This window comes from Lepisma saccharinum, chromosome 23 (assembly GCF_977018435.1).
Source record: "Lepisma saccharinum chromosome 23, izLepSacc3.1, whole genome shotgun sequence".
Classification (NCBI taxonomy): domain Eukaryota; kingdom Metazoa; phylum Arthropoda; class Insecta; order Zygentoma; family Lepismatidae; genus Lepisma; species Lepisma saccharinum.
In genome coordinates this window covers 4937759-4959495 of record NC_139251.1, presented here as the reverse complement: position 1 = coordinate 4959495, position 21737 = coordinate 4937759, and the positions used below count along the sequence as shown (strand labels likewise).

The 21737-nt window shown below is 36.4% G+C and overlaps 1 pseudogene; it reads right to left on the bottom strand.

Moving 5' to 3' along the window:
• Positions 1-7356: 7356 nt before the first annotated feature.
• Positions 7357-13010, bottom strand: LOC145977846 (chloride intracellular channel Clic pseudogene; annotated as a pseudogene).
• Positions 13011-21737: the final 8727 nt, after the last annotated feature.

The following is a 21737-nucleotide window of genomic DNA, read 5'->3' as shown; positions in this document are numbered from 1 at the left end:
AAGTTTGGCAATCTTTATTCCACCAGTGTACTATTGGATACTTTTTTACAACTTCCTCTTTTGCCCTTGTACATGATCTGTCCATAACAATACTAACAGAATCTAGAAAATAATCATATGTACTCTTATCAATATTATTTAAATCTGTATTTTTAAATAAGATTGTAAGTAATTTAGAATATTTATTCCAATCAGCTTCGTTAACTTTCCATTTTCTGAGCGGAATGGTGAAAGATCTCACTGAATTAGTATCAGTATAAAAGAAACATGGATAATGGTCACTGGTTCTTTGATCACTGTCTGTTTGCCACTGAAATTGACCACATATATCATCTGACATTAACGTTAAATCTATAGCTGTTGGCCGAGTACCTAATCTTTCTATATACGTAGCAGACCTGTCATTAATTACAGTAAAGTTGTACAAATCCATACATTCTACTAACACTTTCCCCAACTTATCTTCATCCTGATCTCCCCATATTGTGTGATGGTAATTGAAATCCCCTGCTATAATAAATGGGTTTTCTATGCATTAAAACATTTGCGATAATGTATTTGTCGTTAATTTCTGTGACTCTGCACCTGTAGGAATATATATAGATATAACACTAACCTTTTGGTTCATAAAAGCAATTTTAATTCCTACGACTTCAATTTTGTATGTGTCGTATATAGACAATGTATAATCAAAAGATATAGGTTCAAATGGAATGCTTTCATGAATCATAATTGCAACTCCTTTACTATCATCTTTAATCTTTTCATAAATTATGTGATAATGATTTACTTTAAAATAATTTATGTTTGATGGATTCACAGAGATTTCCGATAAACATAAAAGTTCAGGTCTATATTCATCTATTAATTTCACTAGATTTTGCTTTCTTGCTTTCAGTGATCTTACATTCCAGTGTACCCCCACGAATGTTTTCCATTATTTTTCCTTCCACACCCTAAGGTGTCTCTCCAAAAATTTCCAAATCCTCAATAATTTTCTGCACCTGGCCATTTATTTCTGAGCATTCTGTTAGTATTTCTTTTATGCTTAATAAGTCAGAATTTTTAGTTAATGTCGCAATAAGTTTCGCCATTAATTGTAACAAATTATACATAAGAGCCTTCTGAGATGTTATGTGAGGAAAGTACACGATTGTTTTCTGTTCTTCATTGTTGTAGATTCCGATGTTCACCTCCTGCATGCTTCTATTTGTACTATTCACGTCTTCCTCATTATTCCTTGTCTTAATAACAGTTCATGTAGACTTTCCATTTAATTGTTTTTGATTACTTTGTAATTTCTTTAGAGAACATTTACTTGATTCTCCTTTAGAATTTCCATTATAATTCTTTGTTTGTGAATAGGAATTTAGTCTGAAATTTTTTCCATATTTATTTTCAAATTTGGAATAGTCTCTATGATGTTCTGGAGGAACTCTTTTCCATGAAACATTTTCCAAGTATGTATCTGATTTTCTTTCACCCCAATCACTTAAGGCTTCAAATCTGTTTTGTATTGTTATGCTATTTCCTACAACACCAGTCTTTCTTGTGTTAATTTAACTTATTTGACTTTTGTTTATATGGTTTTTTATTTGATCAGCATATGAGTTGCCTTGAACAACATAATTGCTTGGAACATTACCTGTTATTACTTTCTCTCTTGCATCTTGCCGGGATAAATTATCATATGCCATAACTCTCATGATTTCTCTTTCCATTTCCCATTTTACACATGACTTATCAGTAGCAACATTTTCTCCTCCGCAATTTAAACACTTCGGAGTTTCATTACAATTTTCATGTGCCTCTCTTCCACATCTAGCACACTTAGCTTTATCCTTGCATATGGCTGCTGAATGTGCGAAACTGTAACATTTCTTACATTGCATCACATTTCTAACTTTAGGAGTAACATCGAAAATGTGACTAACCACTATTAACTGTTTAGGCATTTCTTGAGATCTAAACGTGATTGATATTAGCTTAGTAGGAACAAAATAATATGAACCATCATCTTTTCGAATTCTCTTTTTCATTCTTTCCACTGATATTACTGTCGGGTCTTCAATACTTTCCTTAATTTTCTCCTCTTCAAATTCAGTGGGTACACCATATATCAATCCTTCCTTCACCAATAAGGATTCTGGAATGAACACATCAATATTATTTTCTTTATGAAAATGCATATTTTTCATGAAATTGTTAGCTTCATTCCTGGTGTAAAAATAAATCTTTGCTCTATATAAGCCACTTGGTTGGATATATCTGACCCTTATATCTTTCTTTCGCAATTCATTGCCTATTTTCATAGAGTTAAATTTCTTTTCTGCACCTTTTGTACTAGTCATTATTACTAAATATGGCCCATTATGTGTATCATAATACATATTACACTTGTCTACATTATTTTCTCTTCGACCTTCTCCAAACGTATTTACTTTATCTCTATTATCTAACCTGTCTATCCTTACCGCTTTTGCTGGAACTTGATCATCTTCAGAAGATCTGACTCTTTTAGCTTGTTTTCTAGATGTTTCTTCTATAATGTTATCTTCTATAACAATTTCATTGTCTTCTACCAAGTTCGTTATAATTTCTACTTGATTATTAAGTTCCATATAACCTATGGCATCCGCCATGACGTTAACAAGAACTGCCTTACGCAAATCACATTAATCAGTATAATTCCTTTTACCGTAGTTTTAAACTTCAACTTAAATAAGTATATGGGTTTAACTCAATTCCAGTCACAAAATTCTCTCTTTATAAACAGTACTCACTTAATTAACAACTATTAATATTACCACAATATTACACAAACAGCTCAGTTTCCCTCAACCACAGTCTAACCTCCTCGATTTTCGTGCACGCAGAAAGCATTACAAACTCATAGAAGTAAAATAATACACACGATAATCCAGCGTTGTTACAGGATTCATTACGTAAAGCAAAACAACGGCCAATTTGTAGTATGGGATACGCTGCCACAAATGACGTCTCACTTTAAACCCAATGCTCTTTCCTTTGTACTTATTGCTTCATCTTTATGGTTAACTCTTTGCACCAGCAATCATTTCCCATAAATTTGGCTTCTTTCTTGCATGCGAATTGAATATATGTTACTTGCATATCTTTAGACAAAATGATATAACATGGTAATGTATATTTGTAAGGTTTGATATAGATAGGAGTGTATTTAAAATTTGTTGGTAGATTTTATGTAAATAGTATCTTTTGTAAATAAAATATATAATGGGCATAAACAGCGATATGCAATGCTGTAAGTCCAATAACTATATTGATGATTATCAAACCAAGACAAAGAAAGTTCGTAAATTTATTGCGGTTGGAAACTTTATAACGATTTTTGTTCCGCCAAATATAGTGCACTTCGTAAAATAACTTGGTGACATGGCAAGGCAAGATATGTGTGAACATTTTGTAGGAATATGCATTGTAACTTTCAATGAGCTTAGAGATTTTTGTACATAATGATATTTTATAACATTGGTTATTTTCTTAAAATAATCATGTGAACAGACAGAAAGTAGTGCTACTTTCAACATGGCGAGTTCTATGGGTGCGGGAAGGTTTTCGTGTTCAGTGATACATCGAATCGGTGAGACGGTTTGCTTACAGAAGGTCTCAGGGTTGGTGATTTACACTTTAGACAATTAAGAATTAATGGAAACAATACGTGCTGCAAAAATGCCCGTGGAAACTGTTGAAAAGGGCATAAAATAGGACATAAATTTACTCCCTTAAAGAAGGGATAATTGAGGGATTTTTTAAATTTCCCCTGTCTTTTGGGACGATATCATGGGGGTCTTATTCAGGCATTTTTCGCCTTAGGGCCTTCATTCATGGAAAGCATTTATGTCAGTGCAAATTTGGGCAAATTTGTCACGGGCGATTTTATAACAAGAACATAAAAGCATTCTGCGAACGACGGTATATAATTAAACATCATTACTCTCCCTATTCAAATGCGTTGTGTCAAAGCACAGAAAAAAAGAGGGTACTATTTATTCCAAGTGCAATAAGCTATGTATGTATTATTGATTCGTTTGCAAGCAACGGAAAATTTATCTTCGTGTGTTGTCACAGATCCGTGAAATTGGAGTGCAAGAGGTACGAAAATTCAATGTCATACTACCAAAGTTTTGTACAGTTTTGTACGCCTCGTATGAAATTTTGTAACGCCTCGGTTCAAGAGATATTCAATCTTCAAAAGGTTCACTCCAGCGTCAACTTGGAGTGCAACATTGCCCAATGTGTTCGAAAATGGACTTAACATAATGTACATGTTACGTAGAGTTTTGTACAACTCCTTAAATAATTTCTAACGCCTCCGATCAACAGAAACTCAAACTTCAAAATTTGCACTCCTGCGTCAACTTAGGGTGCAACATTGCCCAATCATTTTGAAATAGGGCTTAAAATATTGAACAGGTTTTCTAAAGTTTTGTGAAACTGGAAGAAATAAAGTTTTGTAACGCCTCGGTTCAAGAGAAATTCAAACGTCAAAAGTAGCCTTTCAAGCTGATAGCTCACTTAAAAAACACGGTACATTTGCGATAATGAGCTTAAAATAATTTATATGTTTTACATAATTATATACACCAAGAAAAAAAATAGCGCCTTGGTTCAAGAGAAATTCAAACTTCAAAAGTAGCCCTCCAAGTAGACATCTCACTTCAAAATTGCCGAACGTTTTGGAAAATGGGCTTGAAATAATGCACAGGTTTGTACACTTTTGTACAGCTCGAACAAAATTGTAAATCCTGAGTTCAAGACAAATTCAATCTTAAAAATTTGCCCAATCTGTTCGAAAATAGGATTAATATAATATAAAAATTTGTACAGTTTTGTACACTTCGAGAGAAGTTTTGTAACGCCTCGGTTCAAGAGAAATTCAAACGTTTTCCTCGAAGACACCATGTCACTTTAAAAATGATGTACATCTTCGAAAATTGGCTTAACATGATGTACAGGTATGTACAGTTTTATACACCTCGAAAATGCTTGTAACGCATTGGTTAAGGTGAAATCCAAACTTCAAAAGTTTCACTCCATCGTCAACTTGGAGTGAAACATTGCCCAATCTGTTCCAATGAGGCTTAATTTAATGTACATGTTTCGTACAGTTTTGGACAACTCGAAAAAAAATGTTAACCCCTCGGTTCAAGAGAAATTCTAACTTCAAAAGTTGCTCTGCTATTCCACATCCCACTTCATAAATGCAGTACTTGTTTCAATATGAGCATAAAATAATGTATAGGTTTTGTTCAGTTTCTTGCCGCGGTAGCTCAGTTGTTAGGACGTTTAACTACCATGCGAGAGACCTGGCTTCGATCCCTGGCGTGGGAGAACTTGGATTTTTTCCACCTGTTCAAGCGGCTCCGGCGCCCACCCAGCGTCGTACAAAGTGGGTACTTGGAGGAAACTCTGGGGGGGGGGGGTAAAGTTGGCCAGAGGCGTGGTGCTTATCACATCAGTCCCACTTTCGGCTGTGATGAAGAAAGTGTAGGGCTCTAACTCCACACCCCCTATATGTCTTTATGGCGTGGTGCAAAGCACAGTGGAGCAATTTACTTTTTTTATACACCCCGAAGAAAGTTATAAGTTCAAGAGAAATTCAAAAGTTGCCATCCTAGTTGACGACTAAGTTCAAAACTGCCTTATATCTTCGAAAATGGGCTTTAGTGCAATACTGCCGTACATCATCGAGAAGGCAAATGCAATTGCACTTCCATAGTAATATATATCTACAGCACATAATGGTTTTGATACATCCCTCAATTTTATCCTATGAAACACGTTTTTGAAAGGTGTTCGGACCATGGAGCAGGTTAAGGACTGGACAACTGTGCTAGACACCGCCTTCAGGGGCGTCAAATCGGGGTAGGTGTCCACTTTGGGTAGCGCCAAAAATTTGATTATTTTATATATATAAATGAACACCAAATTGGTTTTTTGAACAATTGAATACTACACAGATATCTCATATTGGAAACAATTACAGGAGATGGAACAAAGGAGGTTCCGAAAAGAAACATCGATGGCAGTACGATGTGATAGAATATAATTAAACCGTTGTAAGATACGAATCTTTTTGGTGAAAGTGCCTATGAAAAACAGATGTGAAAATATTCTAGCAATATTGTTTCCTCCTTCCCTTATTTTATTATTTTATTACCGGGATGTAAGTTAGAAAAGGCACTAGCGAGAGGTTTTGTAACAAGGCTCAGACCATTCTATGTTCGGAGTGACGCTTCCGTCCTCCAGGTACATACCTGCGCTCTATCTTCCTCGGTGTTCACTTACACAAACCAAATCCAAAACTGATCTCGAAATTTCCTTGCGATCTTCTCAGATCGGTTCGGTTGCTTCGCTATACAAATTCCAATACCTGTCGATTCATATCCGTCTGTCAGGCTGGTACCTTTCCACGGACGAGGCAAGTAATGGAATTTGTAAGGTCTGCATTCCAAACCGACGAGAACATCCTGTTTCCGTAATGTTTCGTTTCAAGTACACCTTCTAATTTTTACCTACAAGTCAACATACCCCCCTGTCAAGAAGCGTCATCTCCGATGGTCGCTTGTCTGAGTGTATCATCTATTGGTTCATACAAGTCAGAAATTCCTTTGAAACGATATAATAGTACATCAAGAAACTATCAAACCTGGTAAGCAGAAACATTTTAGCAGTACCAATCCATAATACTTATTATTATGCATAAATAATGCATAAACAACGAAATACCCATTAAAAACCAAAGAGCAGTAAGTTGATGAACTAAATATATGAATATAAAATTAGTATAGTTCATTATAATACACAACCATAACCATTACCAGCACAAGAGCTTTTTTTTACGATGTTTTTATCCCTTAAATTGATTATTTTAATATTACGTTATCACTGGTGTTCTTTGCATCGACAATGAAAACGTAAATCATGATTCACTATACACTATAATACCCAAATAGTCAAATCCTTGAACCAAAGTTTATAATTATTTACAAATCTGAATGAAATAATATTCACTTTTGATAAGGCATAGTTTACACTGCATGCCATAATTACACTATGTAATCACTTACAGAATATTCACTGTTTAAACACATTTTGCTCAAACCTGAAGGGTTCAATACGACATTATTTCGTATCATTGTGTATAATTTCTCTTAATCACTTTGTTTTATCATTTTGAAAGTACCAGTTACTTCTAAAATAATTCACGCAATGATTGCAGATCAGTATCATTTCGATTACCCATGTCCTGAACTGTTCACGTTTGTCCATGAATAGAAATGTATCTGACTTCGTAGCACAATTGAGACGAACCTAGTTCCTGTACTTTATGTTGTCTATTGGGACTTCAGTAGGGATTGAAGTGGTGAACGTTGGCGTTTCCAGTTCTTCGAACGTCTTCATTTTCGCACCTTGTTGGAACTTGTAATGATTGATGACATCCTGAGCAGCTGGGATGCTCTGGTGAATTGACGTTTGGAACATGTAATGCTACTAATTGGTCCTGCTGGGAAGGATTTCCAATTTCGTGAAATACTTGCCTGCTATACTAAGGTGTTGTAAGCTGGGAATCAGATCACAGTGGAAGAATCACATGTTGTCCTAGGTGAGAAACCTCTTACGCTTCTTCTCCAACTTCCGCAACTGGGACAGAAGGTTCTTCTTGGATGCATTGTACTGTCTTAGCATTATCAATTCGAATGTAATAGACACATATTCAATCAATGCTGTTCCTTCTTTGTCTTGTCCAAACAAAGTGTAGCCTCCGGGAACATTCTTCTTGACTTGGCTTTCATCTTTCTATTCTTTAATACGGCAAGTCCATCGTCCATCAAATATGGAGGGGGGAAGGGGGGTTGCTTCTAAATTGGATTTAAATCTGGAGTTGTATGCTGTAGAAGGTGGAAGACTCTTTGGTGGCGTTGGTCCACGAGTTTTCCTCTGTCGATATTCGACGATGCTCTGGTTTTGTAGGTACCTGTTAGAGGTGGTCTGAGCCATTGAAAGGAAGGAGGAAGAGAAAATAAGGATAGGAATGTAGTAATTGGACATACACCAATCGACATGTACTCAGCCAAGTGAAGGGCGGCTTTAGAAGTGCACTGTCTGCCTGCTGGAATAACTAACTAACTAACTAACTCCCTAGCCTTCTTAAACCCGAAGGTTCATGGCTGCAGCAACACAGGTCTTCCATCTTTCCCTATCTTGAGCAAGTTCTATATACTCTTTTCCATCCCTACCGATTTCCCTTAGGTCCATCTCAACGTTGTCCCTCCATCTTCGTCTTGGAATTCCTACAGGTCTCTTACCACTCACCTGTCTCCTCATCCCTTTCAGGTCCAAAGATTTTCCTAAGGATCTTATTTTCAAATACTCTCAATTTATGTTCCTCTTTCAATGTAAGGGACCAAGTTTCACATCCATATAATACTACAGGCAAAATTACTGTTTTGTATATTTTAACTTTTAGTTTCTTAGATATTAAACGAGGAGACAAAAGTTTATGAAGAGAGAAGTAACATGCATTTCCTGAATTAAGCCTACTTTTTATTTCCTCTTTAATATAATTTTCATTTGTTAATATTACTCCTAAGTTTTGAATTTGGAAACTGGTTCAAACGAGTTGTTATCAATAATTAGATTTTGATTATTACCTAACACTTGGTTTCGGCCTGTAAGCATATATTTAGTTTTCTCTTTGTTAACTTCCAAACCTATCTCTTTAGCAGTTTTGAAAAATATTTTAGCATTATTCTTAATTGTATTCACATCTTCCCCCAGTAAGTCTACATCATCTGCATATGCTAACAACTGAGTCACACCATTTAATTTTAGTCCTACTTTAGTTTCTTTTACCTTCCTAACAGCATATTCTAAGGCAAAATTAAAGAGCAATGGAGATAATGCATCTCCTTGTTTTAACCCATCATGAATTGTAAATTTGTCAGACATATTAATACCCACATGAATTTTACTTTCTGTTTCACTGGTGCATATTTTTATCATATTAACAAGCTTCTTAGGTATTCCAAACTCTACTAATATATTATATAATTTATCTCTTTTGACCGAATCATATGCTTTTTTCAAATCAATGAATAACTGATGGACATTTTGATTATATTCCCACTTTTTTTCAAGTGTCTGTCTGATGTGAAAAATTTGATCTGTAGTTGATCTGTTACGTTTAAATCCACATTGATAATCACCTATAATTTCATTAGCATTTGGGGTTAGTCTTGTCAAAAGAATGTTAGATAATATTTTATATGTTGTTGAGAGTTGAGAAATTCCACGGTAATTATTGCAGTTCATTTTATCACCTTTTTTAAACACAGGAACAATTATGGATTCTTTCCACTGTTGAGGGATTTCTTCTTTATTCCATATTAAACAAATTAATTTATGAATTTGACATATTAATGAATTTCAACCATACTTAAATAACTCAGCTGGTATTAAATCAATGCCAGGTGCTTTGTTATTCTTTAGCCTTTTAATAGCATCCTTAACTTCAGTCAAGTTAGGTTCTGGAACTAAAGGTTCTGCTGTGGGGACTTCATTTACTTCTGATTTATCTCCTACATGAACATTTAAAAGTTCATTAAAGTAGTTCTTCCATCTATTTAGAATATCGCTTGGGTCAGCTAGAAAATCACCGTCTTTATCTTTTATCAAGTTTACTTTAGGTTTCCACCCCTTTCTAAACTCATTTACACCTTTATATAAATCTCTGATATTTTTATTTTTGCTGTTTGTTTCAATTTCGTTAATTTTGCTTTTCAAGTAATCTCTTTTTATACTTCTAAATGTGCGGTTAACTTCTCCCTTTATTCTATTATAATTGTTTAGATTTGTATCATCAGAGTTATTTAACCACCTAAGTCTAGCCTGATTTCTTATTTCTATTAGATTATGGCATTCATTATCAAACCATGGCTTACTTTTTCTCGGTTTATGGTATCCTATACTTTCTTTAGCTGCTGATTCGATTGCATTACGTATGTGCTCCCAATTCTCATTTACCCTGCTGGACAGGGTGTCTAATCCATTGGCTAAGTGCAAGTCGGTGGTGATGTGCCTTAACAGGTACTGTCAAAGTGATGTGATGGGATATCGATACAAGATTGTTTAGCCAGCTCTTTGGAAGAAGAAGGAATATGGGGTGGTGCCGTTGATCGTCTGATATGTTTATTTTGTTCTATTCTTACAGGAATTATTTGTTCTTCATTTGTGACATTTATACTGCGAGCTTGTGGGGTAGGTTTTTGTTGACTGGTTGTTTGTTGTGCAAAGGGACGACAAAAAGAAACAGGTTTTAATTTTACGAACAAAACATGCCGTAATTAATAAAATTAAGATAGTCCCTACTACTATTAAAGATATCGCTGTCGCCGTATGTGACGCAGTTTCGAAGGGCAGTGCATTATTATTATTATGATTATTATTGCAATGAAACCCAAGAATTATCAATATTTATGAAAATTAATTCATTTACTGTTCTCACTCATATGTATTATTAGGAATTTGTTATATATATGGAATTACGAGAATTCCAGAAATTGTGTACTAAGGGATATCAGATACGCTCAAGTGCGCACTATACTTAAATGGCTATCTATGAAGATAAAACCTGTCCCTAGCCTCATTAAACTTCACATAAGTGAATTATTATTATTGAGAGCCTAAATTTATACATACTGTATATAAATATAAATTGTGCACTATTTCATTTAAATTATAACAGGAGTGTATACTCTGCAATATACATATGTATACAGGGTAAGTCAAATGATGAACCCGATTACAGAAATTTATTCTGTGAAATCTAATAAACATATGTTATTGGGAGACATGCGCTTCGAAGGGTCAACTTTCAAAGTTTAGTTTCCACGCAGTGTTTACACTTTCTACCGCTAGGAGTCAGCAGCGAGCAGGAAAATGGAGTTGACTGGAGAAGAGAGATCTTTCTGTGTGCTTGATTATCATGTGAACAAGTCTGTGATTAGTGTGCAACAGCATTTCCGTACCAAATATCAGAGAGAACCACCTACGGGGAAGGCCATTCGTAAGTGGTATGAACATTTCAGAGATTCGGACTGCATCTGTAAACGAAAATCGACTGGCTCTCCATCGACTGGGGAGAACTGAGAGAACTTCAACTACCACAGAAAACTGTCTGGCAGGTTCTGCGGAAACTTTTACAAATTAAACCCTACCACTTGCAAGTAGTTCAAGCCTTAAAAGACACTGATTATGCTTTGCGCGCGTCCTTCTGTGCTGATTTCCTCGCATTAATGGAAACGGATGGGTTCTCTGAGAGGTTAATTTAAAGTGATGAAGCAACTTTTCACCTTTCAGGGAACGTGAATAGACACAACGTAAGGATTTGGGGAACTGTTAACCCCCATGCATTTGTGGAACACGAACGCGATTCTCCCAAAGTGAATGCCTTTTGTGCCATTTCCTATGAAAAGATTTATGGGCCCTTTTTCTTCCATGAACGTACTGTGACAGGACTTGTTTTCCTTGATATGCTGCAACTATGGCTCCTTCCACAGCTTGCAGAGGATAGCGCAGATTTCATTCTCCAATTGGATGGCGCAGTGGTAGCGTCATCGCCTTGTAATCAAGGGGTCCTGGGTTCGATACCCGGTTGAGGCACATAGTGGTTCGGATCCCACTTTAAACTGTAGGTCCAGTCCTAATGGGCCTTACTGTGCATAAAGTGGACTTAAAACACCAAATCAAATCAATCCAATTGGATGGTGTCCCTGTTCACTACCATGGCAGCGTTCGGGGGCTCGATGGGGCATTGGAACAACGTTGGATGGGCCGTGCATCTCCAGAGGATTGACCTCTCCTTCATTGGCCACCTTGTTCTCCCGACTTGACCCCATGTGATTTCTTCATGTGGGTTTTTGTCAAGGATCATGTTTACGTACCACCACTTCCAACAACATTGGATGACCTGTGTGCCCGCATCACAGCAGCCATTGCTGATATTGACCTCAACATGCTACACAAGGTTTGGCAGGAGATAGACTTTCGGCTTGATGTGTGCCGTGTTACGCGAGGTGCTCACATAGAACACTTGTGAGTTGTTTGAAAAAAACTTTGACAGTTTACCTTTCTTAGCACATGTCTCACAATAACATTTGTTTATTATATTTCACAGAATAAATGTCTGAAATCGGGTCCATCATTTCGACTTACTCTGTATTGTTGTAGAGAATTTACACTAAATATGTTAATGCTCGTTATTCTCTTAATGTTCTAATTTCTCTATTATATAAGTTTCTTGCATAATCGTGTTTCACTGTAATCTTCGAATGCAGATGATGTGAGTTTTGGAGAAACATGCGAAACTTCTGTCACTTTTGCTAGTTGCTTGTTGTTAATTTGATGTCACTTTCACGATGACGTCCGCTACTTCGTTCTTTGGCCGCTGTAATACGAGATGTATGTGTTTTGTTGATATCGCTCTCTTCCAAGTCGAGGAGACGAGTGTTGCAATCTTCATGAAAATAAACCAGTTTATTCAACGAATGACAGTTTGGCGTGGTTATCACGAAATTCTATTTTTGAAGAGGACAGTTCCTGTATATTTTGATAAGATTTAACAAAATAAATGCATTTAGGTTTTAATTAAACATGGATGCTTCGAGTGGACTGCTTGTTTTGTAGCGTCACTTTTCTTCCCCTTTGACTAATCGCGACGATGACGATGAAATGATGGAATTACAACGTTCTTTCCCATTTGACTTTCTGTGGAATTATGTCCCTTTGACTTCTGTCTCTTCGGTTACGGACTGTTCTACAGACATTTCGTCAATGTTATCATTTTGTTCTTGTATTTTTTCCTTTTCTTCGAAGAAGGGTTTGAGTCTTGTTATGGAAAATGTGTCGATTTTATCCTTTCCTCGGCCGTCCTTGTAGCTTATTTGTATGCTGTTGGCATTTACCATTTCAAGAACTGTACCATGTATTTTGAAGTAATTTGCGAAGTGCTTAGGTACATTTCTTTTCGGTACTGTGTCTAAAATTAGCACTTTTTGTCCAGGTTGAAATTCAACATGCCGTGTGTGTTGGTCTGAGTACTTTTCCTGTGTTTTAAATTTCTTCTGGAGATTTTCCTGTGCTTCTTCACGCATCGCTTGCAATATGTCTAGGCGTTCCTTGTTAGAGTGCTGCAACGAATTTGGATCTATTCCTAGCAATGAATCCATCGCATTCTTTGGTTCGTAACCGTACATAAGGTAATGTGGAGAATATCTCGCTCCTGTGTGTACTTCTGTATTTATCGCAAAAGTTATGGCCGAAAGATACAGATACCACTGTGCACATTTTTTCATTACATACGGTCTCAGTCTTTGCTTTAATTTCTGAATGTGTCTTTCGGCGGAAAACTGTTTCGTGGAAGTCTGTGTTTGCGAATCTGAGTCTGACGTTCAATATTTGACTCAATTGTTCCATGATTTTTTAAGTGTGCACGATCAAGCGTGATGTTGTCTGGCACACCAAATCGCAAAATGATCTGTTCCATTAATGCATTGGCAATCGTTTCGGCGTCAACTGAAGGTATAGATGTCGTTACCATGTACCTGGTCGCTTGATGAACGCAGATGAGAACGTAGCGATGTCCGTGGTTGGCTGTGGCCTGCAGTGGACCACACGTGTCGATGACCCATTTCCTGGCTGGGGTGGCGATCGGTTCGAACGTCTGAAGGGTGAGCTTCTTTGGTCCGAAATCTCTCTTCGACATCTGGCATTCGAGGCAACTTTTGGATTTCATGTACACCCATCGTTTTAATCCTGGGAAGTAAAATCTTTTCCTGAAATTGTCATACGTGGAAGATGGTGAAGCATGAGCTGCATTGTATTCACTGCAATGAATCTTCTCGAAAATTTCATCTTTTAATTTGTGTGGGATGCACAACAGAAGTTCCTCTGTCTTGTTGTATCGATGACGTCTGTACAGTTTGTTGTCTTTGATGACGTAATACTGTGCTGCCCGTACTACTCCTGGATCTTGCATCGGATCGTTGTTGATGACTTTATTGATAGGGCCGAATAATGGATCGTCTTCTTGATGTTGTCGAATGTTGAAGTTTTCGTCCTCTAGGTGGAAAATTAGTTCAGGGTTGTCTTCACTGTCGGCAGGAGCTTCCTCTGCTGGATAGCGGCTTAAAGTGTCGACAAGGGCATTTTCTGATGACTTGACATGTTTCACATCGAAGGAAAACTGCTGTAGTTCCAGAGCTCTCCGTGCCCGCGGACCTGTCAAATTTGATGCTTGTCGTAAATATGATATGGAGTGATTATCAGTTTTTAAAGTAAAATGGCTGTTTAGCAAATAATATTTAAATGCTTTTACTCCATAGACCACTGCAAGAAATTCTAGTTCAAATATTGATTTCTTGTTCTCTGTGTCATATAATCTGCGAAGGCAAGAGGGTGGCGTGTGCTTCCGAATCTTGCCAAATGCTGGCTGCGAGGCCAACTGTAGACGCATCGGTGATGAGATAGGTCTTCTTGTTATGCGAATACGGTTTGAGAACGGGAGAACTGAGGATTTTATCCTTTAGTTCATCGAACCCTTTCTGGTGCTGCTCTGTCCACATGAACGCAACGTTCTTTTTCAAAAGTTTATATATGTTATCCGCTAAAAATGGAAATCCGGACACATATTTCCTAATGTAAGTGCTAAGAAGCTCTTCACGTGTTTGTTATTGCTAGGTGTTGGAAAATTCTTGATTGAATTAATGATTTTGTCGGAAATTTTCATCCCTTTCGCAGAAAGAAGATGTCCCAAAACGATGGTTTCTGAAAATGCGAACTTACATTTCTTTATTCCAACTGTCATGTTTGCTTTCCTAATCCTATCAAATATTTGTTGAATTAGGGAGAAATTCTCTTCAAAAGTGGAAGTTGCTATGCACAAATCATCTAAATAGGTGGCTACTTGATTGACGGGAAGACCACTAAATACAATGTCCATTAGTCTTATCATAAAACTACTGGATATCTTCATGCCCATAGGTAAACATTGGTAACGGAATGAACCACAACCTGGAATTGCGAAGCTGGTAACTGGACGTGATTCTTCTGATATTGGAATTTTAAAATAAGCTTGAGCCATGTCCAGTGTAGTGTAAAAAAAAATTACCCGCAAGGCGTGCTAAAATGTCATTGCAATCTGGAGTGGGATATGAAACATTGTATATTACTTTATTAATTTCTGAAAAGTCTGAAACTAGTCTGTAGGTTCCATTTGGTTTCTTAACTAAGAATATGCGATGACGAAATGGTGAGTTTTCACAAGGTTCAATGATCTGTTGTTCTTGAAGTCTTGTTATTTTATTTTTCATTTTTTCCCTTAAATTTATGGGTATGGGAATTTGCCTAGCAAATGGAGGAACACATTCAGCAACATCTATGTGTGCTTCCATTGCGTTTGTTTTAGAAAAGCACTCAGGATTCCAATACATGATATCCGCATAATTATAAATTAAATTTTGAATTTTGAGCTTTTGGTCGTCTGTTAGTTCTGGATTTATATCAATTTGTTTAACGTCATAAAATTTCCTATGTTTAGTGAGTCGTTTTAAGGTTTCCTTGTCTAAATTTTCGTCACCTTGCTCGAATGAATGATGTACTTTATGACCACTATTTGCATTCGCATTGACGTTAGTGTCATAAATTTCAGAAATTATTTGGTTACTTCCTGCTGAACCAATTGGAATGGTTTTCTGTATTACTAACGTATGATTTTTTTGTGTTTGTTAGCAAAATGTGGGGTTCTTCTTCATTAACTAATGCATAAGGTGCTAAAACATCTAATGAGTCCAACAATTCTTTATTCGGTTCAAATGTGTTATATTTAGTCCCAATCTGGATGTTTTCTAGCCGTAGTTTTACATAAGTTGAGGATTTCGGTTTTAATGTTATTTTATGTTTTGCTACAAATGTTGAACTTTGATTTAAATCTAACATTTGAAATATTTGATCAGTAATGGTGTGTACTTTGTTTTCGTCACTGGAAAATTGCCATTTTGGTGAATACCATAATCTCTGCAATGAGATAGTATTATCTCCTAACGATATATTTGCTTTATGTAGATTTTAAAAATCTGTGAACAAAATTGCATACTGGAATTTTGTATTAGCTATTCTGAACGGGTGACAGTAAAATTTCCCACCGATTCGGAATCGTATGAAGGCAATTTGTCTGACAGTTATGGAATTTCCACTTATTCCTGCTATGGTTGAATTTATGTTTATTCTTTTTTCATTTGTTGGAACCAAGTTGTCATTTATTATACTACAATTTGCACCTATGTCTACAAGTACTTTACAAGGTTTCCTATTTACTGTTGCTTCTAGAAAACTAAGATTATTCTGTTTAATTATGGGAACTGTATGCGAACTTTTCCCGTGACGACCGTTCCCACGTTCATAGGGTTTCAATAGTTTAAAGAGGCATTAGGTGATTGTTATTCCGATGAACTTGTCTGATTGTAATATACTTGTTGATTATATTGCTGGGCTGTATTTTGTTCACTTTGAGGGCAACAGTTTTGGCAGGGTTGCCATCTCTGAGCTTGTTGAGGGTGTTGTCTCTGGAATGGCCTATAACCTCCTCTATGGTAATTGGAACGACCCCTGTTCCCACGTTGGTAACCATTGTTTGAATTATTTGATCTATAAAAATTGTTACTTCTTTGGGAATGTGAACTATTCCGACCATTATATCTTAGGCTTGCAGGAAATCTATTATTAGTTCTAGTAGGCTGTGATCTATTTCTGAACGTTTGTGCACTATTCTGAAAATGATTAATTTGGATTTCATTCATTTTAATTTCCAAATGTTTTAATTGATCTTGTTTTTCAAATTTTATTTCTGTTTGAAGTTGACTGTTTACTTCCTGTTAATGGACATGGCAATTATCAACAAAATATTTATGACCGGAGCAGATATCAAAATTCTAACCGAAGCCAATGGCGAAATGGAAATTCGCGCTTTCAATCTTCGCGATTTTTTTTCCCCACGCGGCCGGGGCGAAACCGACGACCTGCGCTCCCACAACGCCCGGCGTGTAACAGACGACCGGCGCGAGGGACAAAGATGTGATATTTGCCACTTCCCTAATCATAATTCTTCTGTTTGCTTCCAGAATAGATACAATTTAAACAACTAGGGACCGTGCATAAAGGAAACATATGCCCAGCAAATGTCGTAGGTCGTACGTTAACTGTTTCAACTTTTCAAAATGCTGATTTAATTTATGTAAATGGTAAAGTTGTTGGTACGCAGCGCAAGTTCCTTCTGGATAGCGATAGTCAAATCAGCGTCATAGGAGATACACCAGTTCCCGCCCATACACCTAGATTTAAAATTAATAGAATTGTGCAAGGTGTCACCAATGGACAAATACAAACAAATGAAGTTGAAATTTTGACCTTTTCTTTTAACTGATATTTTTTCCGACATCCATTTAGATACATTTCAAAATTTTCGCATGGCAATATATTGGGAAATGATTTCTTAAAGAGTCACCAGGAAAATCTTGCTTTTGAGTCAAATAAACTTGTTTTAACACGTTTTGGTATCCTCCCTAGAAACCGAGGGAAAGAAGTAAACCTTTCGCTGTGTCCGTGAAAGTTTCAAATATGCTAACACACCATTTACAACTCGAATTTGTGGCACCTAAGCAGATTAGAGTAAAACCTAGATATCACTTATACATTCCCGTGAAATTAGTAAATACTGGAGATAAGACTATGAATCTTTTGGAATCGAAACCAGTTTCGAACTAAATATGGCTTATTAATCCCCCGGGCTCTTCTCAATTCGGATTCATACGTGATTTGAGTAACCAATCCACTTATGCATAACATTATTATTAAAAAGGGGACAAGACTAGGAAAAGCCGAAACTTGGCATCCACTTTGCACGAGTGCCAGCTATAGCCAGCGTACGTATGCAAGTAGGGAAAGTTTACGTGAAAGCAATGTTCAGGCAGAAAGTTTGGGAGAAAGTACCAGTGAAACTTTAGCTCAGGAAGAGAGTTCTGGCGAAAGTACTCAGAATGCACACGTAAATTTGACAGAAGAAAGAAACCAGTCCAGAAGCGTACAGCCCGATGTCACGACTCTTGATATTAATCCTGAATTTCAACCCGAAGAAAAGGACGCATTGTTGCAGTTATTGCACAAGTATTGACATGTTTTTTTCTTGGTTCGAAGAAGATATGAATTACCGCTTCATCTGATGATCAAGTTGACACTTTGTTACGGCAAGGCATAATTCGTCCGAGCACTACACCTTTCCATTCCCCTGTATTTTTAGTTAGCAAAAAAATATGGTAATTACAGATTAGTCCAAGATATGAGATTTTTAAACTCACGTACTGTATTTGAAACGCTTTCGATAAGTAATCTCCAGGAAACGCTCTACAACATGGGTGTGTACTTTGTGTGATCTTAAGAGCGGATTCTTTCATATACCGTTATCGGAGCAGTCAAAACGGTACACAGCATTCACAATTCCAGGGAAAGGTCACTCTGAAATGCAGTATGCTGTACAAGACCATATTACCAGTCCCACAGCCCTCATACGCTGCCTTCAGTTGGCTTCCTCTTGTTTAAATATTGATCATTTTTTTATCTTATATGGATGATCTCTTCTACTATACCGAAAAATTCTCCGATATGTTAACAACCCCTGAAAGGCTACTTCAATGCCTGATTGCTGCAGGATTACGCCTGGCCCTACGTAAATGACATTTTGCCTATTTGCAAACTATGGCACTCGGACACAAGATTGGAAAGCATGGCTTTTTCGTCTCTGACAAAATAATTGACACAATCACAAATTATAAAATTCCAACCACTAAAAAGCAGGTTCGACGTCTTTTAGGACTTTGTTCATATGTCCGAAAATTCATAAAATCGTTTTCAGAAATAGCTCAACCATTACAGAGATTGATAGGTGAAAACAAGAAATTTGTGTGGACAGACGAGCAACAAGTAGTTTTTGATAAGCTTAAACAAATACTAATTACAGCCCCGGTTCTGTTGCCATACAGACCCGGCAACTCGTCTTTATACCGATGCATTCACAAAGGCGATTTCTCGTGTTCTAATGAAGCCTAACACCCAGAATGAATTCCAACCTATCGCATACTGTAGTCGCACGTTAAAAAAACACGAAAAGAAGCTAGGAATAATTGAATTGGACCTTACAGAAATTTTGTATTCTTTTAAAAGCTTTAGATTTTATTTGCTTGCTAGGGAGTTCGATTTATTCACAGATAAACGAGCTATTACCTATATTGCCACGTCACGTCATCTTTCTGATCCCAAAACGTCACATGAATCACCAGCCCTTCAGCAACTAGGAGAGTGTCCCACAAGTTTAGAGCTTCTTTGTCTTATATACAGAAAATGTGTTATACTTTGTCCAAGGCAACCCTATAGTTGTCTATACGTTCTCATAGTTACAGAACTCTTAGAACGATTTAAAACTACTATGGTTTTCGTGAGTTTTAGTGAATGATAAATTATGTGTATGACACATCCAATAATCGGTTATTATTTTTGTTAATGATTGTAATGTTTTGTAATTATTATAATTAACACATGGCGGCACATATATCATCAACAATTCAATAACAAAATGGTATCTTGATAAAAAGTATGGCTCTGTGAGCCCCCCCCCCCTCCTTACCTCAGCTAAGTTAGTTTCTCGTACGAAAGGGATATAATTAACTATATAACAAAATCAGAAATTATTCATAAATATAAAGGTAATTTTATCTATCGTAATTTAACATTCAAGCAATTAATAATAAAATAAATAAATCCCCAATTCATACAATACATCACCGGCAATTTGTGCATATATTCTGGATAAAATTACTTTCTCGAGATTTCGTAGTGTTGCAACGAGCTGTCAGCAGGAAATGTTACTAGGAAAAGTTGTTTGCCTTAGTGACCTCTATACTCTGCCAATGTTTCTAACACCACACACTGTATATATTGCTCATAGAATATAGTCCGTCACTGAAGATGAGATACTGGGTCTCTTTGATGGCGTAGTGGTAAAATTGTTCCCCCTTAGAAGCACAATTCAGATTGATTCGGGTTCTACTTTATACTGTAGGTCGTCTCGATTATCTTTCCTCGGCATAAAGTAGACTGAAGATGAACTTGACAAACATTGGAAACAACACAGAGGCAACAAAGAGGTGGACATTCACAACTTCAGACGGGATTATGGCAGACCTCATTACACACGAGGCAAGATGTCATCTTCCATGTCTTCACTCATCTCATCTCGATACCATTCTAAGTTGTCACGGAGCGGGGATGTTCTTTTAAATCCAAGTGATTGCATGTATGTATGCTCATACTTCTATATTCCAAATTTATAGTTATCAATTCCAGCAAATTTAAAATAAACCACAAAGTAAACCTTGAGTGTCATCTGGACAGAAAATATAGTTTTTCTTAAACCTGTTTTAATATCCTAAAAAAAATGAAAACATTATACAAAATAAAGAAAACTCGTTCGAATTATCTATTAATTAACAATAAATCATGTGTGCTATTCTGAAATGAAATGATCCCTTCCCTCCACACACATACATAATTTGAATTTGTTTTCCCGCAAATTAAACACGTTACAGTACTACTGATATAAAATATCAATTTACTTCCTTATATTAATTTATTTGATAGGATATATATTACAAAAATATCAGTCATATTTACTTGCCATAAGTTATTACATGCTGTTATTTTTCTATTCTCATGTCATCTTTTTATCTGTTCACGTAATAACAATAATGATAATAAATATTAATTCACTTGTTTTAATAATTAAGCAATTGTTAGAAATATCGATCTGATTAATCTATTCCGTATAAATTTTATAATTTGTAGTTTTGTAGAAATTGGACTTGCTGCTCATCTGCAATTAACGTGTTTGCTTGCTAGATTGAGTTGGTTTGTTTTCATTCGTACTTCTGTCACTTTTGGAAAATCGTGAAGATGAGTATGAGTGGTAGATAATATGTTGAAATCAACGAAGGAACGCTCGCAAAGTATATCCATGCCCAGGGCGGGATTCCAACATACCATAGAGCACTATGCGTGGTACTCCGTACACGGAGACCGGCCCATTCACGTACTGAGTATGAATTAACAGTAAACAAATATTACTATGAGAGGTATATTAGAAGATTTTAATGACAACTATAAGTTGGCATGTAAATACGTTGCTCTCACTATATTATTTTACTTCTTGCATATATCATCTATGTAATTTCACACTTTATTCCTTGACTTAGTGCTCTGTAAGGTTTCATACTGTGTTCAGCACTTAAAATAACCAATTAACATTATTATAACATAGGAGACAATTGGATCTCATTTTTCTAGATACGAGACTGTATCTAATATGCAGCAAGTCCTCTGCCGTTGTGCTCTACGACTCCTACAAACAAATCAGACCATGTAAATTGTCATTGTTCATTGTTAATTGATGACATTCCATTGCAAAGGCGTTGCTGTTATGTTAAGTTTGTTCTAAAATCCAATTTATGAACGCCCGACCCTGTGGCCGAGTGGTTAGCACATCGCGCTGCGACGCCAAGGGTCCCGGGTTCGAATCCCGGTCGGGCTTGGTT